The sequence below is a fragment of the Hyla sarda genome, chromosome 2 (assembly GCF_029499605.1).
Source record: "Hyla sarda isolate aHylSar1 chromosome 2, aHylSar1.hap1, whole genome shotgun sequence".
Lineage (NCBI taxonomy): Eukaryota > Metazoa > Chordata > Amphibia > Anura > Hylidae > Hyla > Hyla sarda.
The window spans coordinates 389,299,890-389,315,544 of record NC_079190.1 but is presented as its reverse complement, the minus strand read 5'-3'; the positions used below and the strand labels follow the sequence as shown (position 1 = coordinate 389,315,544).

Sequence of the window (15,655 nt, the reverse complement as noted above, 5' to 3'; positions counted from 1 at the left end):
AAAATATAGGATAGTTAATTTAACCCTTAACTACCACCATTTGTGAGGGCGGGGTTTTTGTTTAAAGTGCCATGCAAATCTATGGGAAATGTATGTTCCCACATAACTTCCGTACGGCTGGCGATATTTCAATAATACCTGGTACACATATTACATGTATGTCAAATAAAAAGATATGATATAGCAAACTTCAGTGTCGCTCACTACATCGGTCTGATCCACCACACCTGCGCACGGACACGCCGGTCCCGCCCTCGGCCCAAAGCAATGCAGAAGAACAGGATTGTCCAGCGCTAGGCTTGCGGATAAAAGCTTGTTTTTTATTGGAAAATTCACAGAGATCACTCGACAGAGGACAATGTCTGACGCGTTTCACACATAAGTGCTTAATCGTAGACTCACATATTGTGCAGATCATACAAGTTAAAATACAAGAGCGCCAGGTCACATGACCTGATACGTCATCAATTAGTTAAAATTACAGAAATACTTGGAAAACAGGGAAGAACCTTAAAGAGACGTGTTGGCTGCAATCAGGTGGGTGGCTTGGATACACTGGCAAACGGACTAGCTTGAATTGGAATCAGATTCATATTAATCACATAAACTTTATCTATACAAACATACAAACAATATTATGCTGATGTCATTCTTAGGGATATATTGTTAAAACTATATTATTAGAAGTGTATCCTTCAATGAGATTCATGTTTCTTTTGTTGGCTTCTAGATTAATACTATCGCTGTTGCGAATAGTTACCACCCTTCTGATGCAATGTCCGCGTCTTACAGGGTTATCATAGTCATTTATCTTGGTTCAGAGAGGTGCTTCTTACATACATAACTAGGTGAACAAAAAGAAAAAAAGACCATGATTAACCATAAATAAGTACAATATAACATAATTGACACATGAAAAATAGCTTGTGTGTCATGTACAAATAGTATTGTTAATATTGTTTCTTATAATTTCATTTTTTTAAATATTTTTTATTATTTGTATAGTCATTTTAACTTCTGTGTATTATATTTCCCCAGGAAAAAATATATATAAAGTGATCACATGAATAGACATAAAGACCCATCAGGACATATCTCAAACTATATGATTTGATTTTCAATTCTGGATTTTATGTCTCTCGATTATAAAGTTTTCTCTTTAGATCACCACCTCTGGGGCCCAATTTGACTCTCTCCAACCCTGTCAATTTAAGTGAACTAGTGTTGCCTGCATGTGTCTCCCGAAAATGCCTGGATAACATGGATATGTTAATGCTGTTGTTACTGGTATCTGATACATGGTTTCTGAATCACATTTTTAATGTGTTGCCCGTGCAGCCTACATATTGCAGGCTGCACTGGGTACAGGTTGCCACATAAACCACATTTTTTGTGTTGCAGTTTATGTAGCTCCGAATGGCATAACTAATCCCTGTGTAGCTTGATACAACATTTTTTGTGATATCCATGTAATTACACGTTAAACATTTATTATGGCCACACCTGTGTAGAAAAGAGACTGGGTGATAAAGCTGCTCCAAGTGAGGGGCCCTTTCTAGAGACTACAGCTATGCCATCTAATACAATTTCTCTCAGTATGGAATCCGTTTCCAACACTGGGATATATTTATTTATGACGTGTTTAATTTTTCCGAACTGTAGTTAATGATAGTTAAATTAACCCTTACCTACACCCTTACATAAAAGATGGGTTTTTGTTTCAAGTCCCTTGGGAGTATATGGGACTTCCAGTACCTCACTCCACAAGCTCCGCATCTCTGGGTGAATGTGTCAATCCGGCTTGCAAGCCACACCCCATCTCAAAAAGAGGGGAGGACGAGATATGAGGATGGGATAGGAGGTCGAGATATGAGGACGGGATATGAGGACGCGATAGGAGGACGGGATAGGAGGACGGAATAGGAGGTCGGTATAGGAGGTCGGGATAGGAGGTCGGGATAGGAGGTCGGGATAGGAGGTCGGGATAGGAGGTCGGGATAGGAGGACGGGATATGAGGACGGGATACAAGGTTGGGATACGAGGTCGGGGTATGAGGTCGGGATATGAGGACGACATATGAGGTCGGGATATGATTTTGAGATATGGCGATGGGATATGGGGTTGGTATATGAGAACGGCAGATGAGGTCAGGATATGAGTTTCAGATATGAGGACGGGATATGGGGTTGGGATATGACAACAATATATGGGGATGGGATATGAAGTCAAATGCTTCCTCCTGTGTGCTCCAATAGTGCAGGCAGCTATAGCAGCTTGCACTAATGGAGTGCCCGTAACACTGATCAGTGCTGTTCTATGTAATATAATATAATTTTTCATATAATAGTTTTTTTTCACTGTAGATTTGGTAGTAAAATGAGTGATGTAATTACAAAATATCATAAATGCCAAGGAACAAAGTAAGGATGGAGCACTTAACTGTATACAGCGGTATCAAAATGTCTTCTTTATTACTTGTCAAAAAACAGTTGCAGCATAGTGGGGAGACATCATGGCAAATGGGGATTGTGGATGGGTGACAACCGTTTCTCATCTCTAGGGTGCTTCTTCCGGCCACCAGTAACATGATCACATCCTAGGTGTGTTTATCAAAGTGGAGGGGAGGGTCAGCCACCATAATAAAGACAAATAAACACCTTCATGCAACATATACATTATATTCTATAAAATGTATAAAAACAAATTTACAGGAATGAGCTTAATTCTGCTCAGTCGTTCAGCCCCTTGGGGCCCAGAGCATTGCAATGTATATTCCAGTGGGTCTTACATGTTAACAGCAAATTGCTTCTATCTTCACCTTCACTAGGGATGGAAATGGATTCAATAGCTGCAAAAGACAGTTTGCTAGAGTCATTATTATGGCAATCGTTCATATGAGAAAAAAATCTAGGCACACCTTTTCCCCTCCTTAAAGAATTATAGTGTTCTCAGACTCTAATGAACAGTTGATGCTGTGTCTTGCCAATATAAAACAGCCCACAAGGGGCACATAAGGCAATACACAACGTAACTTGCCCTACATGTAATGAATTGTTTTATAGTGATATCTTGGCCAAGGGATTTTGCTCTACAGTTTTGGCTGCAAAATGAACAAAGTCCACAGGCAAAATTGCCTGACAAAATACCAGAGGACAACCATGATCCATTTCCTTATCTTTTTTAATACACCAAAACATCTTTACGCTTTTATTCAAAAACTCATAAATAGTTCTATTTTTTTGATATGTGATATGATGTCACATATCAAAAAAGTAGAACTATATATGATTTATTTTTAAAACGCCATTTATTGTTGCATGCTTGTAGACCTTATACATGCTTGGACACCAGTGATCCGGCTTTGCCTGGTAATCTTCCTCTTGCTATTAATTACAAAGTACAATTGGTGGTGCAAAAAACTGTTATGGTAATTTTTTATCACAGACAAATATGAGGACGCTGAGAATGTTACTCATTCAATCAAAACAAGTCCTCATTTGGGTATGTAAGTGAACAACTGAAAGCGATATGGCTATTAGAAGGAGAGGCAGAAAGATTTAAAGTGCCAAAATAAACAATCCCTGCGTACTTACTCCACCCCTAGACATCTTATCTCGTATCCGTACACCCCAGACATCCGGTGCATGGTGCGAACTTCGCTCCGTGCCTGGATGACTGGCAGTGCGTAGGCTCTTGACGTCACGGTTACGCCCCACTCATGCTGCCTCAATGCAAGTCTATGGGAGGGGGCATGATGGCTGTCATGCCCCCACTCATATTCTTGCATTGAGGGGGCATGGCCGTAACGTCACGAACCTCCGACATTACACCTGACATCGCTTCTCGGCCTTTTGGCTAAGATCAAGTGTAGTATCTGTTCTTATCAGTCTTTCATGCCGGTGTACAGTAACGCCGGTATGGGGCTGGTGGGGATGGGTGCTGCATGGAGGATGCAGGTGTACCAGGGCTTTCCGGGGCTGGTTCTAAGGAATCAGCTCGACGGCTGCCCCGATGTGACCTGTTCCCTCCGGGTCTCGCCATGAGGCTGAGAGGGTCTAGAGCCGAGGTACTTTTGTGCCTCGGGGAGTGGTGACCCCGAGGTGCCGAAACTCACTGGGAGGATAGACTCACTGAGTTGAAGCACGGGCACCATAATCTCTTCACCTTGTGGCACTCACCTCTTGATTCCCGGCCTTCTGGCTAGGATCAGAGAAATTTTTATAGATCCGGCCGGATGTCCGGGCAGTATATCTGCACACATTCACTTATTTCTTTCTTTTTTGTCTCACTGTGTCACTTTTTGCGTGTTGTGTGTTCACAGGATTTGTCAGGATGCGGTAGCCCTTCTGGGTGTCCCTCCTGGCGGTCTAGGGGAGGTGTGTGTGGCCATTAGGTTCCGCACCTCCCTGCAAACACCCCGGGTACTCCTGCTTTGGCAGGGTACCTACCGTAATCGGCTCTGCGGGCAGATACCTTGGCTAACGCCAAGGGGGATGCCGGGAGCATTTGTGGTCCCCTAGTAGCTTCGGCGAAAAGGGACATCGAACCTGGAACCTCGCAGGTACCTTTTGGTCCGGAGGCGAAGGGTAAGGTTTGTTGGGGGGCCTCTCTCCTATCGGAGAAGGGCTTGCGATAGACCGCATCCTTTGTGCACGTTTTTTTAGTGTAACACGTTTGCACTTTTTCTTGCACTTTGGGTGAATCGAAAGCACGTTCCTCGGCTTTAAAAAAAAAAAAAAATTACACCTGACACCCTAAACGAACACAGGATGCAGCAGGGAGATCACGGGAATCCGCAGCAGCGGGACCCCCGCGATCAGACATCTTATCCCCTATCCTTCAGATAGGGAATAAGATGTCTAGGGGTGGAGTACCCCTTTAATGGGTTAAACTGGCAAATATAAAAAAAAAAAACACAGGTTAACAGAAGCATTTTTAGTTCAGCAATAATAGAAAAAGACACAGAGGGCACTGTCAAAGCTAGTCCCAATAGCATACATGGTCCGGAGCAACTGGAGTGTGAACAAGGATAACAGCCGGATACTACTATGGAATCACTTCTGAACGGGGTGCAATGCTTATGATAGATAGACACTAGCGCAATAGATCCAAGACTGTTGAGACCCAATTAGCTCCTAGCAGGCTATAACTACCCCTCCCCCTTATTACAATAATTAATTAAATAATAACTGACACAACAACAATTCAACCTTTTTTTATGGGTGGGGATCGGCCACAGCTTTATTTATAAAATTACTTATATAAATAACAATTTAACTGTAACAAAGACACCGATTGGCTTCTTGCCAACCCGAGAGGTGCTGCCACACTGTCCTGTGTGGAGGTCTACCCCGGGTTGACCCCGCTTTCACCGTCTTCTTACCGCCACGGAGGAGACCAGTTAGCCCTACACTGGGCTCCGACCCCCACCCAAGAGATACTGGATAGCCAACACCTGGGGCCACCTCAGCCCCCCGGACACACCCAACACATTTCCTCTCCAGGAAATCCGCTCAACACATTTCCTCTTCAGGAAATCCGCTCAACACATTTCCTCTCCAGGAAATCCGCCCAACACTTTTCCTCTCCAGGAAATCCATCAACACATTTCCTCTCCAGGAAATCAGAGGTGCCTGCCGCCAGGACCTTTTTATTTTTATTTTTTTATTAACTCTTGCGTGAACACAACTCTCAGACTCGCCCATACACCGAAGAGAGCAGCAGCACTCGCACCACCTTGCGGAAAGCCGCACGCAAAACAAGACACATATGGGAAACACCAAACTGGGCAAAAATAGCAACACAAGATGCAGATCGCCAGCGCCCCACGCGCTGCGCTACCCTCTCCGGAAATCCAGCCACCTACGCCTCAACCGGCCCCGATACAAAAAGAGAGCGAAATCCCGAACTCACAACATTCCATCCCATCAAAGAAAAGCAAAAACCCAAAACAGACAAAAAAGCAGAAGCTGAATAATCGGGGGCAGGGAGCAAAATAAAAAAGGGGGGGGGGGCACCACCGCCCAGTCAAACAATAGGACAACAACCGGAAAAAACAAACAGTCATTCGCGGACCCTCATGCAACACAAGCTGCGTGTCCCGGATCGCCCAAACAGTCACTGACCGACGGGCCTGCAGCCACACAAAATAGGCACCCAAAAACACATCACACACCCAGTCCTATGGAAGGAGACGAGGAGAAAGGAAGTGCCCACATAGCCCGAAAAAAGCCAGCGCAAAAACCTTGGATGAGAAAAAAAAAAAAAAAAAACACGCAAAAGTGATGACCAAAATCCGACCCGCAGCCGCCACCAAGCGACCCAAAAACTGATAGGAAAAACCGGTCGCCAACATCAAGGCCACCCACTCCCGGGCCCAGCCCCTGAGTATACACCAACATCCCAGCAACTGCAGAGCAGAAAAGAAAAAATTACCCCCCGCCGTGCGGCAACCGCACCCCACTGGATCGCAGCACAGCGGGTTTAAAGCCACCCAACTTTTTTTTTTGATTGTTTAGTAGATGACTCACACGAACAGGGGAAGAATACCCAGCGTCACACACTAAGAATATTATTCGGATGTACTGATGACACAGCCCAAATCTCGAACTTCCTTGGAGAGTTAACACAGCAGTTAACGTCCGTGATCACATCCTATGAAAATGAAATAAAATAATAACACTTTATTTATTGTTGACCTTAGTGGGATTTGAACCCAAGTCCCCAGCACTGCAAGGCAGCAGTGCTAACCACTAAGCCGCCATGCTGCCCTTAAGGAAAGTAAAACATCCGAGCCTTTTAAGGTAACTTCAAGGGGCATTCCAGGTATGAAAAATCAAATCCCTTATCCACAGACACATTTGAAACCCCTGGGACCCTCCTCTACTGTAGACATTCTGGAACCTCCAGACCAACCACTCGCAAGCGCCGTACCGTGAGTGCAACCAAGTCGCAGGAGCCACCAAAGCGGACCAAGAATTACACCACTCTCCACGATGACCCACGGGCCGGCCACACAAGCAACCTTCCAACTCCACCCAAGGGAGCAGCATCCGGAACAACTACGAGAGAGCGGGACAAAGTGTCAACACCCAACACCAACCCCAGGGAACGTAGCCCTGAAAAAAAAAATCGTAACTCCAAACAGCGAAGCACTAGGTGCAACAAGCCGAGCACAGGAAGAAAGATATGAGCAGTGACAACGCCCCTAATATCAGACCGACAACACGCCCCACGATCACTCAAATCACACCCTAGAAAAGAAAAGCATCACAAAATTAGGGCGCAACCAAGCGCAGGGGCCATGCCAACCCACACAGTATCTTCACAATTCCCGAACATGAGCTGCCGAAGCAAGCACCCAAAGTCCCACAACCAACACCAAGGGAAAAGCGTGAATAAAACCCCAAGCATGGCAGAAACCCACCGACTACCAAGACCCAAGGGTAAACCACCCCACAGCACCACCAGAAAACCACCACACCAACAACCAACCAAACCAGCCACATCTGAGAACAGAGCATGCTCCCCATGCGCTACAACGAGGGACTGAAAGCAGGCCCGTCCGCTGCACGACTCCTGAAAAACCCCAACTAACCGAAACGTCAGCCCCTAGCGCACCAGTGCACATATGCAGGGGCACAGGCACCAAACACCCTCGGTGGCCAGAGACAACCTGCAGGGAAAACTCCGCCCAGAACTACATTCCAAGCGGAACATACCGTAAACCAGCTAGGACCGGAACAGGGGCACCTGGCAAGCCCCGAGGAAACCAAAACAGAGAAAACGCAATCACTTCCTGTCCACAGGAAAGCTGCAGACCAACGCCAATGTGGCATGCGTAAGACAGCAACAAACCACACCCCAACAAGCGTAGAGCACAGGAGAATCCCCCTCCGGAATACGAGCAGAAGAACCCACAAAGAAGGACAAACAGAGACTCAAGCGAAACCTACCCACCGGCACATCAGCGAAAGCACCCTGCACGACATACAGGAGTCCCATGCCTGCCAAACAATAGGGCAAAAACAGAAGAAAACATCAGACAAATACAGTAGGACAAATGAAGCAGCGGAGAGGGACTACAACTAATGACGAAGAGAAGAACCAAACAAAGGGGGAGAAAACCAAAAGAAAAACCCTAACTGGGTGGCAGCCACCGATTCAGGATAAGGAACAAGCTTCGGCAGCTAAATCCACAAAAACCCGGCCATCCAGAGCGTAAGGCCAAAAGACCACTCACCGCCTATCAGAGTACCCCGTCAAGAAGAGCAAGACCAAACTCAACAAACAACCGGGAACAAAAGGCAGACACTACACAGAACGAGGCCATAAGCACACTAACCGGGGAAGGAGAGGGCACTGACCCAGCCTAGCCAGCTGAAGACAACCGGCCCGCCAAAACCCCAAGGGCAGGCACTAAACCAGAGCTCACCCCCGCCCCCCAACAGAAAACTTACCAACTCCAGAAGATTGAGAAGCACAACAGCTGGAGGAACCACTTCACCATCGCAGGCGTGGGACAAGGCACGCTGGAGACCACCGGGTCGCAGGCACTCGGCTGCCGCCCGGAACGGTACCGGAAACCAGCAGTAGAGGACTCTGAGGCACTGGATGAGGCGGTGGGGAGAACCCCTGCGGGAAGAACCGAACCACCTACAGGAGAGCAGAAGGCCCAAAAAACACCGCCTATACCGCCTCCCAGGGCCAGAGCGGCGACGAATATGTCTATGCTCCCATCCGGCCCCAGAGGGGGAAGAGCAACATGAAAACATGGGCACTCCCTACCCCTCCATGGGGGGGGAGGGGCACTGGAGAGGCAGGAGGAGGAAGGACAGCAGCGGCAGCAGGGGGGGGGCATGGGAACTCGGGGCGGAGAGGAGATGGTGGAGGTGGGGGGTGAGTGCAGTGGCCACAAGAACCATGGGGAGCACTGGAGAAGCAGGGGAGGAAAAGGGGGGGTAGCAGCAGCCACGGCAGCAGTGAGGAGGGAGGGGTGCTAGTGTGGTGGGGATGAGGAGCTGGGTAAATGAGTGGGGACGGTATGAGGGCTCATTCATTAGGCGCCGTGATCCCAAGTTGTCCGCCGTACCAGTTACGGTGCGATAAGGTTATTTTTAATGATTTTTTAATTTTTTTTTGGCTGTGTATTCATATTTTTATTTAATTGTATTTTTTTTATTAACATTTTTTTTTTTTTTTTAAATTGATCAAAATACGCAATATCGGACTTTAGAATGAATGTAATTTATTATTATTATAATTCAAATTTTTTTATTTATTTAATTAATTAATTTAATAAATATTATTATTATTTATTTTTTTTGTACGCCAGAGATGGAGCGCATCAATGGAAGATATATTTATATAGTACGGACATGTGCGCACGCGGCGATACCTTGTGTGGCTATGTTTGGTGTAATAACAGTTTTTTATTAATTTATTTTTTATTTTTTTATTATTATTATTTATTTTTTATTTAATTGCTTTTTATGTATGGGTAAAATGGGGGGTGATCCAAACGTTTAATATGGAAAGGATTAATTATTTATTTATTTATTTTTTTTATTTTTTTTGTGTGTGCAATGCTATAGCTCCATGGGGAGCTATAACACTGCATATAACACTGCATAACTGATCCTTACACAGATCACTTGCCATGTATGAACATGGCAATGATCTGGGTTATCGGGGATTGATTGCTCAAGCCTGAATTTCAGGCTTGGAGCAATCAATAGATGAGCGGACGCGCAGGAGGCAGGTGAGTGACCCTCCTGCTGCGTTCCAGCTGATCGGGACATCGCGATTTAATTGCGATGGTCCCGATCAGCCCGATTGAGCAGCCGGGATGCATGTACTATTACTTTCAGACGTGGCGATCAACTTTGATCGCCGCGTCTAAAGTGGTAATGCCGGACATCTGCCCGATCGGCGATGCCCGGCATTCGCATGGGTCCTGGTTGCTAATGGCAACTGGGACCCACCGGCTACACCTCGTGAGTGCGCATTACAGCCAGAGATGCGCAAATGGACGTTAATAAACGTCCATTTGCGCAAAAGAAGATAAACAGCAGCAGCCACCGAGGGGCCGTCACCGCAGAGAAGGAGGGGACCGCAACAGGGGGGGAAAAGGAGACGGAGCACGCTCATAAGGAGCCTGCCCGTCCGGGGAGAGGCGGAAGGTACAGGCGGAAGGTACAGGCAGGGGAGAGGGCTCGGGCAGGGGAGAGGGAACAAGGAAACGGGCAGGACATGGCTCAGGGGCTACAGGGGAAAGGAGAGCGGGACTGTGAGAGGTCCGCCAGCCTCCCGAACCCGCCACGGGCGCAACAGGAGGGGAGGCCAGCTCAGCCACAAGCGAGCACGCCAGCCCTCACCCTCCTGCTCCATCCGGGCCATAATATAAGGGGCAGACACATACCAGCCAGCAGCCAAAACTCCGGGTCCTGGGCAGATTGAGGGGGGGAAGGGAGGCACCACAGCTATAAATACCCAGGGGAGGGCCCCTGAAAGCCCGGGAAACTATTAAACCCCTGATTGGTGCACTCCTTCCCCCCCACCCATGGGACATACCACTATAGTTACCTACAAGTTTTTACAGGCGGGGGAGGGGGCTAAAAACCTTGCCTGTATATTTCTTAACCCCTTAACTGCTCACCAGTCAGGGGGCAAGCTAGTTATGCACAGCTTGCCCCTCCATGAACAGATAAAAGCTTTTGCACTCACTGTTCCTGTAGTGTAGATTTATACGGACATATGTCCATATAAATCTACATACAGGAACGGTGAGTGCAAAAGCTTCTGTCTAAAGGGCGGCCCTGCTTCTGTCTAAAGAGGGGCCCTGCTTCTGTCTAAAGGGGGGCCCTGCTTCTGTCTAAAGGGGGGCCCTGCTTCTGTCTAAAGGGGGGCCCTGCTTCTGTCTAAATGGGAGGCCCTGCTTCTGTCTAAAGGGGGGCCCTGCTTCTGTCTAAAGGGCGGCCCTGCTTCTGTCTAAAGAAGGGCCCTGCTTCTGTCTAAAGGGGGGCCCTGCTTCTGTCTAAAGGGGGCCCTGCTTCTGTCTAAAGGGGGGCCCTGCTTCTGTCTAAGGAGGGCCCCGCTTCTGTCTAAAGGGGGGCCCTGCTTCTGTCTAAAGGGGGGCCCTGCTTCTGTCTAAAGGGGGGCCCTGCTGCTGTCTAAAGGGGGGCTCCTGCTGCTGTCTAAAGGAGGGCCCTGCTGCTGTCTAAAGGGGGGCACTGCTGCTGTCTAAAGGGGGCCCTGCTGCTGCTGTCTAAAGGGGGGCCCTGCTGCTGCTGTCTAAACGGGGCCCACTGTCTAAAGGGGGGGGGGCGCTGTCTACAAGAGGGGGCCGCTGTCTACAAGGGGGCTGCTGTCTACAAGGGGGCCTGCAGTCTATAGGGGGGGGCTGCTGTCCACAAGGGGGGGCTGCTACTAATGTCTGCAAGGGAATACTACCTACTATTAAAGACAATCTTACAGCAGAGTCACCTGCACTAACTTGAATTTATAGGTAGATAGGTCAGGTGACCCGGTTTCTGCTGCTGCTCACCATGTGGTCATCGTTCTCGCCGCCAATGCAAATTCCCTGTTCTGTCCAATGGAGAAGAGAGAAATCTTGGCTCATACTACAGCAGCTGCCTCCATTGTACACAACAAGGACCCACATATCATACGGTAAACAGCGCCAGAAACCGGGTTACCCTGCTGTCAGATTCCTTTTAAAATATAAGTACTCGTACTTGGTATCGGCGAGTACTAGAATTAAAGTATCGGTACTCGTACTCGGTCTTAAAAGAATGGTATCGGGATATCCCTAGTTGAAACTGACAAAAAGCAAATGTTTACTTTATATTTTTCATTTTTCCATTGATTTCTAGGGTTGGTGTCCCTTTAACCCCTTAACGACGCAGGACGTATATTTACGTCCTGCGCCAGCTCCCGCGATATGATGCGGGGTTGCGCTGCGACCCCGCATCACATTGCGTCGGTCCCGGCGCTCATCAACGGCCGGGACCCGCGGCTAATACCACACATTAACCCTTTAGAAGCGGCGGTCAAAGCTGACCTCCGCTTCTAAAGCGAAAGTGAAAGTATCCAGGCTAGTCAGTCGGGCTGTTCGGGACCGCCGCGGTGAAATCGCGGTGTCCCGAACAGCTTACAGGACACCGGGAGGGCCCTTACCTGCCTCCTCGGTGTCCGATCGACGAATGACTGCTCTGTGCCTGAGATCCAGGCAGGAGCAGTCAAGTGCCGATAACACTGATCACAGGCGTGTTAATACACGCCAGTGATCAGCATAGGAGATCAGTGTGTGCAGTGTTATAGGTCCCTATGGGACCTATAACACTGCAAAAAAAAAGTACAAAAAAAGTGTTAATAAAGGTAATTTAACCCCTTCCCTAATAAAAGTTTGAATCACCCCCCTTCTCCCATAAAAAAAATAAAACAGTGTAAATAAAAATAAACATATGTGGTATCGCCGTAAATGTCCGAACTATAAAAGTATATAATTAATTAAACCGCACAGTCAATGGCGTACACTTAAAAAAATTCCAAAGTCCAAAAAAGCGTATTTTGGTCACTTTTTATACCATTAAAAAATGAATAAAAAGTGATCAAAAATTCAGATCAAAACAAAAATCATACCAATAAAAACGTCAGATCACGGCGCAAAAAATGAACCCTCATACCGCCCTGTACGTGAAAAAATGAAAAAGTTATGTGGCTCAGAAGATGACATTTTTAAACGTATAAATTTTCCTGAATGTAGTTATGATTTTTTCCAGAAGTACGACAAAATCAAACCTATATAAGTAGGGTATCATTTTAACCGTATGGACCTACAGAATAATGATAAGGTGTCATTTTTACCGAAATATGCACTGCGTAGAAACGGAAGCCCCCAAAAGTTACAAAATGGCGTTTTTTCTTCGATTTTGTCGCACAATGATTTTTTTTTTCCGTTTCGCCGTGAATATTTGGGTAAAATGATTAATGTCACTGGAAAATAGAATTGGTGACACAAAAAAGAAGCCATAATATGGATTTTTAGGTGGAAAATTTAAAGGGTTATGATTTTTAAAAGGTAAGGAGGAAAAAACGAAAGTGCAAAAATGGAAAAACCCTGAGTCCTTAAGGGGTTCACTGCAGTTTAACTAAAACTTTTAGGTTTTGAATAAGACATGAGGTAGATAGCATCCTACTGGAGAAGACATAGCAATTAAAAATAGTGTTAACTCTAAACCGTTTAGTACCATTTTGGGCTGTGACATATTAAAAACAAATGCATAATTCATCTACTTTTTCTATAATAGACTTGTAACTGAGCACATAATTCTGAGGACTGTCATTCTGCAAATATGTTTCCAGTAATGTTTGAACATATGTTCTCATGATGCAAATGAACATTATCTACCTGAATAGCTCTATATAAAGCAGATGAGTAATTCTCAGCCGGCACCTTGTGACTCCCTATTCTATCACATAATGTGTAATAGATGAATGACAGCTTTACAAGATGTTAAAAATACATTTCCCAATCCAGTCCTCTTCATTCTAATGCTTATGTAATACCACATGGTGAATCAGTCACATACTGTAAGGGAAGCGAATGCTTACAATTTTCGGAACATCTGTAAGCAGTACATATAGTCATATATCGTATATCTGAGACGGGAACAAGTCTTATGTACTACACAGCGAGTAGCAGATGCCTGAAAGATAGCACTGAGATAAAATGAAGCCCGTGAAAATCATCCAATTTACTTCTGGAACATTTATTAGAGGATGTTTATTAGATTTATTTATGAGCCGGCATGTGCAATGCAGTCAGTGAATTGTGTATAATAAAACCGCATTCAGTTGAACGGTCTCTCAGGAGAATTGCTATTGTTTTTAAAAAAAGAAGAACCTTTTTGAAAGTGTCATAGGTTCTTGAGTTAAAGGGGTACTCCGGTGGAAAACATTTTTTTTTTTTTTAAATCAACTGGTGCCAAAAAGTTAAACAGATATGTAAATTACTTCTATTAAAAAAATCTTAATTCTTCCAGTATTTTTTTAGCTGCTGAATACTACAGAGGAAATTATTTTCTTTTTGGTTTTCTTTTCTGTCTGACCACAGTGCTCTCTGCTGACACCTCTGTCCATTTTAGGAACTGTCCAGAGCAGAATAAGTTTGCTATGGGGATTTTCTCCTGCTCTGGACAGTTCCTGACACGGACAGAGGTGTCAACAGAGAACACTGTAGACTGACAGAAAAAGAAATCCAAAAAGAAAACAATTTCCTCTATAGTATACAGTGGCTAATAAGTACTGGAAAAATTAAGATAAACAGAAGTAATTTACAAATCTGTTGAACTTTCTGGCACCAGTTGATTTAAAAAAAAAAATAAAATGTTTTACACCGAATTACCCCTTTAAATTAGGGGAAGTAGAAAAAAAACCTGTCTGTGCCTTTTTATATTCTTTATTTGTACTTTGCATGTGCCAGTCTCTATAATTCCTATGACAACAGATGGTAAAGATAGATTCTGCTGGTATAAAGAAAGAGGGGGTAATTCATCAAGAGTGGACGTACATGTCTTTTTACCCCATTAATTTGTGTGGTGGAAATGGTGTACCTGCACCAAAATTATTACATGGTGCAGGGCATGTGATAAATATGGTACTGATCGTATTTCTCACTTCAGTACACCACTTTGTATGGTGCTCCTCTGAGATTTTTTGTGCAACTTTTTAACACGTACGACTTTATTTTCCTTTTTAATACTGCTGTTTAGCATTATTACTGAAATCACAACTTGATATGATCTTTTTGGAAAACCTTCTAAAGCAAAAGTTGCAAAAATAAGTCTCTAAACAGCATCTGAGAAAAACCATGTGACAATTGTACACCACAAAACCAGGATACAACCAATGATAATTTCCCCCCCAGAGACAATAAAATAATAACCCCCTTTTTTCTACAAGGAACATGTAGAAAATCATATAGATTGAAGGTGTACTCTGGTGGAAAACAATTTGTTTCAAATCAACTGTTGTGAGAAAGTTAAACAGATTTGTAAATTACTTCTATTTAAAAATCTTAATCCTTCTATTACTTATCTGTCATGACCACTGGTGGACAGAGAGAGTGAGCCCTAAACTGACCTTAGAAAAACTCTCCCAGCCTACTTGCCCATCCACCCTAAACGGTGGATCAACAACTTGTCCCTCCCTGCGATAAAGTGCAATGGGCGTAAAGGTACACAAAGTAATACTGTGCACAGTCGGGGACAGATAAGAAACAACGAAAAAACAACCAAACAGCCAGATAAACCAGACAGGATATAAATATACAAACAAAGCAGGATATAGTGTACTAACATACAGTTCAGAAACTGGAATCAAGATAAATGGCAGACATGAATAAATTAACAAGAATATGCATGTAACAAGTAACAACTGACTAACCAGGAGATGCAGGGGATGAACAAATGAACTTAATGTAAAACACTACACGGGTCAGGTAAACATAGAACACTGTTCACACTGGGACAAGGAACAAAACTAGACTCCCCACTCCAAACATGGAGGGACATAAATAATAAATCCAGATAGACTTCTAGCCAACAAAACCAAACTCCAACATGGAGCAATACGGGTCAAGACTCTAAACAG

General features: G+C 45.1%; 1 long non-coding RNA gene and 1 other non-coding gene across 4 annotated transcripts in view; one reads left to right on the top strand and one right to left on the bottom strand.

Moving 5' to 3' along the window:
* Positions 1–306: 306 nt before the first annotated feature.
* LOC130357993 (uncharacterized) overlaps positions 307–15,655 on the bottom strand; it is a 79,164-nt gene continuing 63,815 nt past the window's right edge. For all 3 annotated transcript variants that reach the window (XR_008889358.1, XR_008889357.1, XR_008889359.1), the window contains exons 2-4: positions 2,790–2,849; positions 2,442–2,597; positions 307–844 (exon numbers count right to left, since the gene is read on the bottom strand). This is a non-coding gene — a long non-coding RNA (uncharacterized LOC130357993). The remainder of the gene's footprint in view (positions 845–2,441; positions 2,598–2,789; positions 2,850–15,655) is intronic.
* LOC130359859 (U2 spliceosomal RNA) lies at positions 3,837–4,024 on the top strand. Its single transcript, XR_008890486.1, has one exon. It is a non-coding gene; the product is annotated as a U2 spliceosomal RNA (small nuclear RNA).